Source organism: Dipodomys spectabilis, unplaced genomic scaffold (assembly GCF_019054845.1).
Source record: "Dipodomys spectabilis isolate Male_0828 unplaced genomic scaffold, ASM1905484v1 ptg000492l, whole genome shotgun sequence".
NCBI classification, from domain to species: Eukaryota; Metazoa; Chordata; class Mammalia; order Rodentia; family Heteromyidae; genus Dipodomys; species Dipodomys spectabilis.
Window position 1 is genome coordinate 388,964 of NW_024871169.1, and position 14,948 is coordinate 403,911.

Genomic DNA, 14,948 nt, shown 5'->3' on the forward strand with positions numbered 1-14,948 from the left:
TCACAGCTAGGAAAACTAGACAATATGGTATTAAGGAGCAACAAAACTATTAAAACATCTAACACCTAAAATATAGATACTTAAGGTCCTAAACACAAACATTAAAGGTAAAAGGGCCTTATGATGTTTTACAACAATTCATCTTATAAAATCAATTCCTAAATAGCTCATAACCTGTTGGCTTTAGTGTTTCATCTGCTATCAACTAGTACAGTAGAAAACCACTTAGGCTCTTTTCAAATGCTTCCTACTATAATATGATCTCCTGTCTTTTCTCAAATCATATTTTGCCCCATATATTCCACATGTGTACAGATGAACATACATGTTCTGCCCCAACTGTACATTATTTGGGAATACCTGAAAACAGACCTGACATATAGTCTCACGAGCAGATAAATGAGAAACCATATGCTGTACATCGTCATATATTCTGAAGTTTCCTTGATCCCAAATGGAATAGACATACCTGGCCATGCCTTTGTGCTATTCATCAGGCAGATGTAATTGACGTTCTCTTAAATGACATTGCCCATTTGTTAGGAAATGGAAAGGCTTGGAAAAAATTATATTAAGTGAAGTAAGCCAGGCCCAAAGAAACATAGGTCCCATGGTTTCCCTTATTTGCAATATCTAGTATATGTCTGAGTCAAGCAGAAAAGGTCAGATAAGGTGATGTTAGGGAAATGAATCCTAAGATATGTATTCAAATGTTTTTTTTCTTTCATACGATTGCTTCTAACATATTTATAAGATCATTTCTTTGTTGCTTTGTAAGTCCCTCCCCCACAGTATAACCCCTGCTTTCACTGTATTTGATGTCGGTATAATTTGTGGAGGGGAAGGGAAAAAACAAATCGTTTAAATAGGGATACAGGTGGATGCATTGCAACAATGAGATGTACAAGTTGTTATGTCGAAAACGAACTTTACAACTTTGATGTGGGGGGTGTGTGTGACGGGGAGGATTGGGGGAGGGAGAGGAAATAAAAAAAATTGCTTTCCATGGGCTGGGAAGGTCCTGGGTCCTGGGTTTGATTCCTCAGCACCCCATAAGCAGAAAAAGCCAGAAGTGGCACTGTGGTTCAAGTGGTAGAGTGCTACCCTTAAGCTGAAGAGCTGAGGGACAAGGCCCAGGCCGAGTTCAGGCCCCACGAACAACAAAACACACACACACACACACACACACACACACACACACAGATATCCAGCTTTCCATCTGTCTGACAAACTGTTTTTCCTTAGTATGAACAGTGTAGTGTTCTCTTAAATGACAAATCTGGTAAAATTCTTGTCCACACAGATTAAATGCTTTTGCCTGTGATGTGATCTCTTTCATTTTCTTCCATGATGGCACTCTATAACCATATGTTGGTCTAGGCAGCTGGACATAAGTTTAACCAGTTTCATAATGCTGGCCACAATTAGGACATAGGAAAGGACAAGCAGAATGTTTATTTTATTTTTTATATTTTTTGGGTCCGGTTGTGGGGCCTGAAATCTGGGTCTGGGCACTGTTCCTCAGCTCAAGGCTAGCGCTCTACCACTTGAGCCATAGCGCCACTTCTGGCTTTTTTTTCCTGCTTATGTGGTGCTGAGGAATCGAATCCAGGGCCTCATGCATGCAAGGCAAGCACTCTACCACTGAGCCACCTTCCCAGCCCCAAGCAGAATGTTTAAATAGCTGCTTTCTTTGGATACTACTTATGTGGCAATTATTGTCCCTAAAAAGCATCCCATATTTCAACAAACACACATGTCTTATTTTAGACTGCTTATCAGGATTTTCTTTCATGTCCATTTTCTCCTCAGTATTTCCTAGTCCATTCATTGTCCAATCTTGAGGCTCTCCACATCTTTGAGTGTGTTCCTGAAGTTATCTGCCCTACACTAGTCTTTGTCCACATTTACCACCTGCACAGATCTGTTCAAGGGGCTTGTGCTTGGCTAAGGTCTCCTTGGTTATTGTGTGTGACCCCACACAGCTCACAGGATGCATTTTCAGCATCTTCCTGTCCTGGACTGTTGTTAGTAGGAGGTCTCATATTTTCTAAACCACCACTTTCATCAACATGTATGGGCATCCAAAGTTTTAGGGCTTTCCTACCAATTTTTTTGGGGGGGAGGGGGCAGGATGCTGACATCTTCTTCAACATAATTTCTATAAAATGGTTCCTCGGTTTCATCTTCTAACATCGCTGTCAGGGGATTCATTACAGTCTTTATCATTAACTCTAGTAATGTAAACTATTTTTTACTGCTTTTTTTTTTTTTTTTTCCCGTCGTGGGGCCTGAACTCTGGTCCTGGATGCTGTTCCTCAGCTCTTCAGCTCAAGGCTAGTGCTCTACCACTTGAGCCACAGCACCACCTCCGGCTTTTTTCTTTTTGCTTATGTGGTGCTGAGGATGAGGAATCAAACCCAGGGCCTCATGCATGCAAGGCAAGCACTCTACCACTGACCCACCTTCCCAGTCCTGTAAACTATTTTTTAACTCATCTGTAGGAATCTCTTTGGGTTCCATCTTGATAATGATTCCTTTCCACTCAGCCACTCTGCTTTTTTCTTCACCGAGTACTTCAGACTCCACTGTGCTACGTTTTTGGGTGCCAGTGGTTGAAGCTGAGTCATCAGGAGCCTAGCTTGTGTTTTCTGTGTCCTTGTCTGCCTGTGCAGACAAGTGTGTGATGTTCCCGTGTTTCCCCTCTCCATTGTCTACTATTCAGTGGTAGATCTTGAGTTTTGGCATGAATGTCTCTTAGTACAAATAGGCACATGTTCATTTGTTAGTTTTCAAAGTGAAGTCAAAGTCACAGCTATTACAGGTACAACTGCAACCAAAGCACACCATGCTTTCTTTTGGAGTAGACAGCTTGGACATGGAACTTTTTTTAAAAATCATACATCTAATAGTGGTTGAGGAAAATTACCTAATTGTAAATATTCTTCCTCCAGCTCCCTGATATGACATGTATTTACTGTTGAGCTTGGTTCTGCACACCACGGGTTGATTTCATTGGCATTTCTAGCCATAGTGTCTACATACATTCTTATCTTAAACATCATTTTGTTGTTCTGCTTGCTGGAAGCAGAAGAACATTTTGAACTAGAAGCGTCTGCATCATGTGTGTGTTCTAAGCAGTCCAGAATATTCATTGCCATTTTGAAATACTCAAAACTAAACTGGGCTGTCATGATCTTTCCTAGGTACATAAATTGCACAATGGGGACAAAACGCTCAGCAGTAATTTTCCTATTGCTAGGATTCAGTTGTGCAGTACCATGCTGATGGCTCATGACATTCTAAAAAGGAGCTACAAGCAGCTCGAACTGCTTTGTGTGCTTGAAAGACAATGTGGTTAGTTGCCATGCAAGATCAGAGAAACCCCATTGTCTTTGGTTGTTTAGCTGGCTGCTGAAGAACTAGCTGCAGTGACTAGGCTTGGCTATCTTCTATTAGACACCTGGTCACAGCAAGAACCAGGTGTGTGGATATTTTAGGGAGTTTAAGGTGAAAGGGGCATGGGAAAAGCAGGCAGAGGCAAGCAATCCTGTGAACTGGGGCTTATCCAGGGAGTAGGCTGTAATGGAGGACTCCCACTGTTGCACAGCCATGCCTGCCGCACCCGGCTGAGCAGGTCCTGCTTAACTGGCAACCCCAAGAGTCTGCCCAGCACTTAGCCTGAGGTCTGCCAGCCTTCCCCTCCCTCTCGCTCGCCCACGCACCCCCCCCCCCACTCCGCTGCTGCTGGGGAGCGGCCCACAATTCTTGGTTTGTTGGGGCCCATGGCACAGCCGGTACCGCGGGCACTGGCGCGGCGGGGGCCTGACCGCCCCTCCCCAGGCTGCATGGCAGGAAAGGACTGTGCTCCAGCCGACATCCTAGAGGCGCTAGGCCGCTTCCCCACTCCGCCCAGATGTCAGATTGCGGCCCCCTCAGGGCTCAGCCTCCGGGCTCTCCCCAGCGGTACTCCCTGGAGCTTTCTGGTGGTGCAAGCACCCTCGTTCGGCCCGGGACGCCCATTCCCCACGCTCCCCTCACTCTGCTTTTCATGGGCCAACCGGCTCTGTCCCTGAGTCATTTCCCTGCTTGCGCGCCACACCCGCCCCCCACCTCGTCGTCCGGCTTTCCCCGCCCCCCATCCCCCACAATTGCTGCTCCTCACTGGCCTTGTGCCTCATCCTGGTCTGGCGGACACACGGGGCCATCCTCCCCCCCCCCCCCCCCCCCCCGCTGAAATGATGCCCATGCTTTGTCATACTCTGTGGGAAGTCCCCGGGTCACGTGGGACGCCCTTGTCTCTCAGGCTTCTCTCCTTGTTCCCGCCTACTGTCATGACAGGGATTTTGGCACGTGAGCCAACCCCGAGCCCCAACTCCGGCGGGCTGATGCATAAGTACATATGTACGTACTTACGTACACACGCACCCCGGTCCAGCACTCCAGTGCCACGAGTTCCCAGCTACCAGGCACAGGGCTACATAGGTCCATAGCCCAACTGCCCACCAGGGAAGCAGCACCAGAGCAGGGGCTGCCAAGCACGCATGCGCGTGCTTCATGGAACCTTTGCATGCCAAGTGCAGTGTGGGAAGGGCGGGCTCTGCCTCCTCCCACTCGGAGGAGCCCACCTGCTACTGCTGCCAACAGTTTTTGTGCCTCTTCTAGGGCAAGATCTCAGGGTCTGTAGCTGTCCTTTGGCCTTTGTGCTCAAGGTTGGCGCTCTGGCACTTGGGCCACTGCTCCACTTCCAGGGTTTTGGTGATTAACTGGAGAAAAAAGAGTCGCACGCACTCTCCTGCCCCAGCTCTCTTTAATTAAAATCATGATTCTCAAATCTCAGTCTACTGAATAACTAGCAATACAGATGTGAGCTATTGGTGCCAAGCCTTTCAGTCGTTCTGTTTAAAGACTTGGGTTGGTCAAATGGTGTTGCCTGTGGATGATAAACGCCTACACATCCTGTTTTGACTCCAGGAGACACAGAGACCATGTGCTCATTCTGGGAGTGTTCTGGCTGATTCTGGCTGGCAGTGGATTTCCAATGGCCGTTGTGTGCTGAAGCGTGCTTGCGTGCATACATGCGTGTGTGTGTGTGTGTGTGTTGTGTGTGAGAGCCATGGGGGCAAGGAGAATGTACTGTTTCTAGTGGCTGTGAACTCTGGGTTTGACGCTGTGACTGTTGTACTGGCTGTTTCTTTGGCTGGACATATGGTATGTGACAGCTGGGTCCTGTATCCTGTCATTCCAACCATGTGTCTGTGACATTTTGTTATTCAATCTTTCCTTATCCACCTGATTCCGAGAGTTTAATTTGGAATCCATCAGGCTATGGTCTCTGTCTAGCTCTAAATGCTTGCTTGATGATTCCTGTGTGTGTGCGTGTGTGTGTCTGTGTGTGTGTGTGTCTGTCTGTCTGTGTGTGTGTGTGTGTGTGTGTATTCAACTTCATCTCTGTTTGACTCAATCACTTTTCTGAAAATTCCTCTTGAATTGTATGTGTGTGATCCCTGATTAAACTGTACATGTCTTCTCTATTGCAGTTCAGCCACATACGCTTGGCTGTTGTTCTGACTCTGGGACTGATTCTAAATCTACCCTATGGTGGAATCTGTCAAGTTGTATGTGCCCATTGGTGCTCCAGGTATGCTGCTGTGTGCATTTCCAAATGTAAACAACTCATAACCCCTCTTACATTTTTTTACTGTGCCAGAGCCTCTTGCATGCTACCACTGAGCCACATACCCAGCTCCACCTTTTTTTTTTTTTGGTCAGTCATGGAGCTTGAACTCTGGGCCTGAAGCTGTCCCTGAGCTCTTTAGCTCAAAGTGAGCGCCCTACCACTTGAGCCTCAGCACCACTTTCGGTTTCCTGGAGGTTTATTGGAGATAAGAGTTTCATAGGCTTGGGGCTGGGAAGGTGGCTCAGTGGTAGAGCGCTTGCCTTGCATGCATTAGGCCCTGGGTTCGATTCCTCAGCACCATATAAGCAAAAAGAAAAAAAAGCCGGAAGTGGTGCTGTGTGTCAAGCAGTAGAGCGCTAGCCTTGAGCTGAAGAGCTAAGGGACAGCGCCCAGGCCCAGCGTTCAGGCCCTACGACTGGACCCCCCAACCCCCAAAAAAAAGAGTTTCATAGGCTTTCCTTCCTGGGCTAGCTTTGAACCATGATCCTCAGATCTCAGCCACCTGAGTAGCTAGGGTTACAGACATGAGCCACCAACGCCCAGCAGCTCCTCCTTTCTTTTCTTTTCTTTTTTTTTGGGGTGGGGGGCTCCGATCTTGGGCCTGAACTCTGGGCCTGGGCGCTGTCCCTCAGCTCTTCAGCTCAAGGCTAGCTCTCTACCACTTGAGCCACAGCGCCACCTCTGGCTTTTTTCTTTTTTCTTATGTGGTTTTGAGGAATCAAACCCAGGGCCTCAAGCATGCAAGGCAAGTGCTCTACCACTGAGCCACCTTCCCAGCCCCTACAGCTCCTCCTTTCTTGAAATGGGGTTTCACCATGTAACTGAGGTTTCCCTTGGACTTACAATCCTCCTCCTTAGCCTTGCACTTAGCTTCCCAATGGCTGGGATAGAGAATGCTGAGATTACAGGTGCCAGCTTTGTTAGTATTATGCCCACCTTTGGTCCTCAGCTCCACTCAGACCTGAGCTCCTCCCAGCGCTGGAGTTCCCTCCATATGGCTGGCTACTCCCTCTGTCCACCCAGACCCACCTGAGCATGCACCTACCTCAGTTCCTGCCCCCAGACCCTCCTGCTACCTGGATAGGGATAGGTGCCATATGCTCTGTCTCCTGGGAGATATGGCCCCTCTAATAAACCTTATAGTGATCTTTCTCCTGAACCTGTTTGCCTCTGCGTGGTCCCCTGAGATGGACATGAAGGATTGTTAAAAGCTCCACTCCCACTTCCTCTATCTGTTTGGACACATAGCTCTGTGTAATTGGGAACAGTCCTTAACTCTGGTCCCTGGCTTTTGAATGTTGTGACTGTGCATGCTTTTTTGTTCTGTCTCACTCTGGGGAAGTTGGTTTGTGGTCTGATAGTTGTAACTGAAAGATATTATCTGTGTGTGTATTGTTAAATGATCTGTTTGATTGTGAAAAAATCTAGACTATAAATGCCTATTTTTTGTGCATGTGCCAATTTGGGGGTTTGAAGGCAAGGCCTAGGCACTGAATATAGACATGAGTCTCCAGAGCTCAGCAACTGTGGTTTTAATGGTCTGGAGATCCCAGTTCAAAATATGTTCAGGAGTTGGGTGCTGGTGTCTCATGCCTACAATTCTAGCTACTTAGGAGACTGAGATTTGAGGATTTGGGTTCAAATCTTAGCTCTAACTAACTCCCTCAAAAAAAAAATACCCAGAAGTAGATTTGTGTCTCCAGTGGTAGAATACTGGCCTTGAACAAATAATCTTTTTTTTTCTTTTTTTGGTCCGGTCGTGTTGCCTGAACTCTGGGCCTGGGCGCTGTCCCTCAGCTCTTCAGCTCAAGGCTAGCACTCTACCACTTGAGCCACAGCGCTACTTCCAGCTTTTTTCTTTTTGCTTATGTGGTGCTGAGGAGTCGAACTCAGGGCCTCAGGCATGCAAGGCAACCGTTCTACCACTGAGCCACCTTCCCAGCCCATGAACAAATAATCTTAAAAACAGTACGAAGCCCTGACTTCAAGCCACAAAACTAGAATACACACCCATTACCCCTCTCTCCCAGACACATATAAGTATAGGGAGAAAAGTCCTGATATTCTTAACTCAAAATTAATCACCAAAAAGCCACGAATGGCAGAAGTGGATTGCTAGTGGTATATCATTAGCTCTGAGAAAGACAGCTAAGGGATAATACCTAGGCCATAAGTTCAAGCCTTAGGACAATCACACACACACACACACACACACATACACACACAGAGAGAGGACACACACAGAGAGCACACCGAAGGTGTGATTTGAGTTTCAGTGAGACAGCATTGAAAGGTAAAGACTCTTAGGTCTCCCTATCTCAGAAGGGATCAGCAGCACCTTTGAGGCCCTGTTGTTCACATTTGACTCACATGGATGAAAGGGAGTAGGAACTCCCACCACAACCAGAAACTCTGGTCCTGACCCCCAATGCATTACTCATGGTGGAGCCATGGGGTAGATGTTGGGGGGTGACATGTGTTTGATATGCAAGGTGACAGAGGGACTGGGGTAAGAGGACATAGAAGTCCTCTATTCCTTCCATGGACTGTTTCTGTTCCTAACCCCATGGAAGTTTTGTTCTTATACAGGTAACAGACACAGTGCTCATTATGGCTTTGGCCTTACGTGCCACCCTGAAGTCCTGCCCGTCTATATGGAACTCTGCCAGTGAGTTGGCAGACAGGGAGTTCATGTGGTGGGCCAGCTGGGAGGAAGAGTGCACTCATTGGGTATGATGGTCCCCATAGCAGCCTTAGAACTTTAGCTTCTAGATAGACTGTGACAAAGAAGGGGTTTTGTGTAGTCAGAAGCCCTCTGGCAAAAAAAAAAGCAGCCATGATTGCTGAGTGAGTTTTCCTACTACTTTAAACCCTAGTAGCTGTGAGAATGGCAGAGGTCACGGGTTCAGCTGGAGCAAGTGCCTCATGCCTATAATCCTAGATATGCAGGAGGCTCACATCTGAGAATGGCAACTCCAAGGCTAGACAGGAAAGTCATGGGATTCTTCAATTAACCACTGAAAAATTAGTAATTGGAGGTTTTCCTCAAGAGTGGAGCAGTAGCCTTGAGGAAAAAGCTACGGGACAATGTTTCGGCCCTGAGTTCAAGCCCCAGTATCAGCAAAACAAATTTTTAAAAATCAACGAAAAATGTTCCAAAATTGCTTAATCCAGCTTGTTGCATATTTTTATGTGACTCTCACTTATAACATCATTTGTTTCTGAATGATTGGAAACAATAAAAAGAACAGGAATTTTTTGATACATGAAATTATAGGGAAGTCACATATCCATGTCTAACCTTTGTGGAACCCAGTCAAGCTTGGTCCTTCACATCCTGTTCATAACTATGGAGCTGAGGAGTTGCCATTCAAGCCATATGGTCAGCAAAGTCTGAGCTGTTTACTCTCTGACTCTGCAGAAAAACCTAACTAGCCTCTGATTTAGCAGAATAGAGAGGAAGTACCATTTCAGAGAGGTGAACCTGAAGCTAAGCAGTGGTGTGTGATGTGAGGAAGGAGGTTGTAAAGCGACCTGTTAGGAGGACCACGCTGAGGAGGGGATAAGCAGCAGAGTTCTTGGATGCCTAGAATGAGCATATCGCATGGTTACATAGGCAAAAAATATGGCCAGCACTGGGAACACAAAGTGCAGTACTTAGGAGCCTGGTAGATCCAAGCAATAGCAAAGAGGAGATACAGTAAGTATTTAAGGGCCAATTAGAAAACAGCCTTTACAAGAAACCTGAGTTAGAAACCATGGAGTTTTGCCACTTTAATTATTAATCAAAGTATTACTCTAGCTGGGTATGGAAAGCTCACACCTGGACCTCATGTCTCAGCTACTCACCAGGATGAGATCCTCAGATCTGGGTTCAAAGCCAGTCCTGACAAGAAAAACCTTGAGATTCTTACCTCCAGTCTGTAACCAGTAAACTAGAAGTGGAGCTGCGTCTAAAGTGGTAGAGCACTATTCTTGAGCAAAAATCTCGGGGACAGTGCCCAGACCCTCAATTCACATTCCAGAATCAGTAAAATAATAGCCCTCATGAGGGAAGCTGGTCCTAGCTCCTAGAGGCTGAGTTCTAAGGATCACAATCTAAAACCAACCAGAACACGAAATACTCTGGGACTCTTAAACTGGTATTCTCTGAAACTATCTCACATATTTAAAAAAGGATATTACTCTAAAATGGGAAGGTGTATGAAAGACTTTCCCCAAGTTTAACTAACATATACATTCTCAGACAATTTTTTATTTTTATATTTATTTTATACTGAGGATTGAATCTAGAGATGGACACATGCTAGATGAGCATTCATCCACTGAGCTATAACTCCTGCCTCCCAGATAATCTAAAAATGTTTTCCAGACAGTAATTCGCTTTGTACATGTGTGTGTGTCTGTGTATGAGTGACAGGCAGACAGAGAGACAGAGAGAGAGAGATACATAGAGAGACAAACAGAGAGACAGAGAGAAAGAAAGAGAAAGAATATGTCCATGATGGCCTGGACCACTACTCTACACAGCTAGAACTTACACAGCTGGAGTGACAAGCTTGTTCAACCAGTCTAAGCTTATTTGTTGAAATGGTCAGCTTGATAACTTTTTTGTTTCGTGGGCTTCACTTAAACCTTATTCTTCCTAATGTCTGCCTTCTGAGGAACACAGGATATAAGTTGAGCTACACATCTGACTTTCCAATGTAATTTTTGGAGTCAGTATTGGGCCTTGAACTCAGGGCATGGGCCCTGTCCCTTAGCTTTTTCCTCAAGGTTGGCACTCTGACACTTGAACTATAGCTATACTTCTGATATTGTAGTGATTAATTGGAGATAAGCATCTCATGATCTTTCCTGCCTGGGCTAGCTTCAAACTGAGATCTTCCTGAGTAGCTAGGATTAGATTTGTAAAGTATAGCCTCCTGGCTCATCCCAGATTATTTTAATGCCTATAAAGGCCACTACTGGTATACAATCTGTTCCCATATTAATTGTGTGTAGTATAGATGTGAGTGGGTGTGTAATATTGGTATGTATTATAGGTGTGTAGTCTAAGTGTGAGTGTGTCCCTGTGCTTAAGTAATATTGGTATTCTCTTTTTAAATTTGTGTTTATTTATATTTTGCTGGTAATGGGGCTTGAACTAAGGACCTGGGTTCTGTCCTTTAGCTTTATACCTCAGGCTTGATCTCTACCCTTTGAGCCACAACCTCATTTCTCACTTTTGGGTGGTTAATTGGAGATAGGCACCTCATGGTCTTTTCAGCACAAGCTAGCTTTGAACTGAAATCCTGATATCTCAGGCTCCTTAGTTTCAAGGTTATAGATCTGAGCTACCAGTGCCTGGTTTGCTTTTTGTTATTTATTGCCAAAAATATAAGCTCTGAAATGCCATGTGATAATCTTCATGCTGGAGATGGAGCCCATAGGCTTGTGCATAGGAAGAACAGACTCTACTGAGAGCTAAACATGTTCTCTGTTGTGTACTTTATGCACTTGTCTAAGTCCACTGGGAAGGGGTTCATGCTTGTAATACCAATATTTGAAAAGCAGAGATGAGAAGAACTCAGGTTTGAAGGTACTCCAAATGAACATAAATTTAAAAACGAAGTCTTGGTGGAGAAAACAGTTTGTGATTCCAAATCCCAATGAAACAAAAACAATCTAGTGGGACTAGTATTTCACCCTGTGACCCTAGCTATTCTGAAGTAGGAAGTAGGTAGATCTCAGCAGCTGCCTGGGCAAATCTGTGAGATCCTATCTGAGAAATAAACAAAATACTCTAAGGGACAGCTCAAGTGCTAGGCATCTACTGGCCTGGCAAGCCCAAGGCCCTGAATTCATGCTACAGTACCACCAAAAAAAGAAAAAGAAATGTTGAAAAACAGTAAAATGCAGCTCATAGAAAAGTGCAGTCCCATTAAGGGTGGTACCAATTTAGTATCTGCTTCCTTCTCCTCCCTCCACCCTGTAGCCTGGGCAATTGCAGCTGATTGTTATCATCCTGAAATCCTTAAAATGAGGCTTGTTGGCTAACACAGAAATTCTGGTAACTTCTCTTGGAGTCCTAAGCTAAGGTAGACAAGGTATGGTTGAGATCTTAAAATCACGTGGAGTGTCTAGGCTTACATATCTTCTCAGGAAAAATAGTTACCAAGAACAACGATAGTATATTAAAATTAAAAAATGCAAATGCCCAAGTAAATAATTCAATTGTATCGTTTGGATACTAAAATGATGCAGTTGAAGGCTGAAGGCATGAATCCAGTCCTAACAAGGGCAAGACTATGAATTCAAAACCCAGTAATGCCACTCAAAAATATGCAGTTAAAAAGGAAATATTGGGATAAAGAGGGTTTTTTTTTTTTTCAAGAACTCTTATAAAAGTCTTCAGGAATGCTGGGTGCTGGTGGCTCATGATAATAATCCTAGCTACTCAGGAGGCTAAGATCTCAGATTGTGGTCCCAATCATCTAGGAAAGTCAAATCTGAGAGATACTTATCTCCAATTAACTACCAAAAAGTCAGAAGTGGAGCTGTGGCTCAAGTGGTATAGCACTGGCCTTGAACAAAGCATTTAAAGATAGTACGGAGACAGTCTGTTCAAGTCCCAAGACCAGAAAAGAATGAAATTGGTACTAGCACTTAAGAGGATGAGTTCCTGAGACTCTTTCCTTTAATGAACCAACAAAAAGGCAGAGATGGATATTTGGCTCAAGAGGTAGAGTGCCAGATTTGAGAGTGAGAATCCTTGAGATCAAGCCCTAGCAGTGGTACAAGTATCATATATCTGTCAGGCACTGGTGGTTCACGCCTGTAATCCTAGCTTCTCAGGAGGCTGAGATATGAGGATCATGGTTCAAAGGCAGCTTGGGCAGGAAAGTCTGTGAACTCTTATCTCTAATAAACTACTCAGAAAACGCCAGAAGTGGCACTGTGTCTCAGGAGCTAGAGCACTACCCTTGAGCCCAGAGAGGTTCAAGGAGAGAGCCCAAGCCCGGAGTTGAAGCCCCAGAACTGGATACATGCATACATATCTATATATACATACATACCGATAGATAGATAGATAGATAAGTGTGTGTGTGTGTGTGTGTGTGTGTGTGTGTGTGTATATATATATATATATATATATATATATGGAAGCTACTCTTGTCTTGTTGGTGTACGTCTGTAGGTTCAAGGACAGCTGGGTAAAGGTAGTTAGACCCCTGTGTCCGCAAAGAAAAAAAAGACTGGAAGCCTGACTGATAAGATAGAGAGCTTGCTTAGCAAGTTCAAGGTTCTGGTTTCAATCTCTAATGCTAAAATACAAAGATAAACTTGTGGAGAACAGCCAGAGATAGAGGAAATAAATTCAAGTTTAAAAGAGTGGAAATGAAAATGGGCACACCACTTGTACAGTTAACTCATAAAAAGAATACAGTAATTCAGAAGGAGAGCATACTAAAATAACGGGTTTCTCGGATTTAGACAACGTCCTATCTAGAAGGATCATTGCATACTCTACAGGGGAAAAGAAACAGAACTGTGTTGCAGACCCTAGCGTGCCAGGAGCTGGCAACATGGGCGCAAAGGCTCCCGGCCATTGACTCCAACCCACTGGGCTGCAAGTCCTTGCCCTTTTATTTGAAGAAGTGTTTTTCTCAGATTGTGAGCCTGAGGGCTTATTTGAGGGAGTAGACAAAGATTGTTTGAAATAGAATGAGAAAGGATGCATATACTGTCTGCACTTGTTGGCGCTGAGGGTCCTAGGACAATGTTATTCAAGCATTTGACAAATATGGAAAGGGTATATAGCTGAGGCTTTTGCTGGAATAAACAGAGTTGTGTCTTCAGCCTTCTCCTGTCTCCTTCATCAATCCCCTTGCCCCTTGGGAGCCCCTGTTCATGCTGTGGCTGTACTGTGGCAGAACTGCACACTTCTACACACAGAGTAATTGGTGATTATGACAAATGAACGTTTTAGGAACTCGGGCTCTTACTTGGCATTTTTTCTCAAAAGTGCCAATCTTACCCATTGAACCAACCATGTTTTTGCTGGTCAATTGGAGGTATGGCACTCTTCGACTTTTCTGTGTGGGCTGGTTTGCAATCTCAATTCTCACCGCTCAGCTTCCTGACATTAGCACCTGTCTTTGAGCTCAACTCTGTTTCCAACAAGTTAAGTGGGGATTCGTAGGCAAGGAGCAGGGTAGAGGGAGGTTTCGTAATGGAAATTAGTAAGAGGAGTCATGGGGGAAAGAAGAATTGATTTTGCTGATCTTGGAAACAGGCAGAAGGCACAGGACTAAGCGCAGAGTTCACCATTGCCCATCTTCAGAAAGAATACCCAATAACACCCTGGAACCTTGAGTCAGGATCTGGTTATTTTACACACAGAGTTTCATGAATTGTTCTCCCCAGATCCTCTGGTTGTCAGTCTCCTGAGTAGCTTTGTTTACCTACATGAGCCACTTGTGCCCAAGTAGAATATCTTTCATTCTTTGTATTTGTGCACTAGCCTTGAACTCAGGGCTTGGGCACTGTGCCTGAGCTTTTTGTGTAAGGCTACTACTCTGCCACTTGAACCAAAGCTTCTCTTCTAACTTTTTGGTAGTTAGTTGGAGAGAAGAGTGCCATGGACTTGTCTTGGCTGGGCTGGATTCAAACTATGATTTTTAGAATTTAGACTCCTTTGTAGCTAGAATTGCAAATGAGAGCCATGAACTCCCAGCTAGGTTGTCTTTCTTAAGGGCTTCAGAGAAATTTTGTGCTGGGACCATCAGGAAGTGAACAGCTCCGTCTCCCTGTCACCAAGTCGTTTAGCCTAGGTGACTTACACCAAGCTATCAACATCTGCTTGTCATACAGACAGGAGTTTTATTCTTTCTTCAGATCAATATAATTTCCTGACACAAAAGGCTCCTTTTAGTCCCAGGTGAACTTGTATGTTCATTGTTCACGCAGCCAGGCCAGTGAGGGGTGTACTTGGACTTTTCTGGTTTATTTTTTCCACAAGAATAATGTTAATTATGAATGCAAATAATTTATGGTCACTCCAGAAGAGTTTAGAAATACTTTCAGGATGCAGGCCGGTAAGTGACACGGGACAAGAAAAGAGAATGGCAGCTGAGCACTGGTGGATCACACCTATCATCTTAGCTACTCAGGAGGCTGAGATCAGAGGACTGCAGTTCAAAGCCAGCCTGGGCAGGAAAGTCCACAAGACTCCTGTGTCCAATAAACTACCCCCTACTCAAAGAAAACCAGAAGTGGTGCTGTG

The 14,948-nt window shown here is 44.9% G+C and overlaps 1 pseudogene; it reads right to left on the reverse strand.

Annotated features, from left to right (window-relative positions):
- Positions 1–225: 225 nt before the first annotated feature.
- LOC122098801 lies at positions 226–4,336 on the reverse strand (annotated as a pseudogene).
- Positions 4,337–14,948: the final 10,612 nt, after the last annotated feature.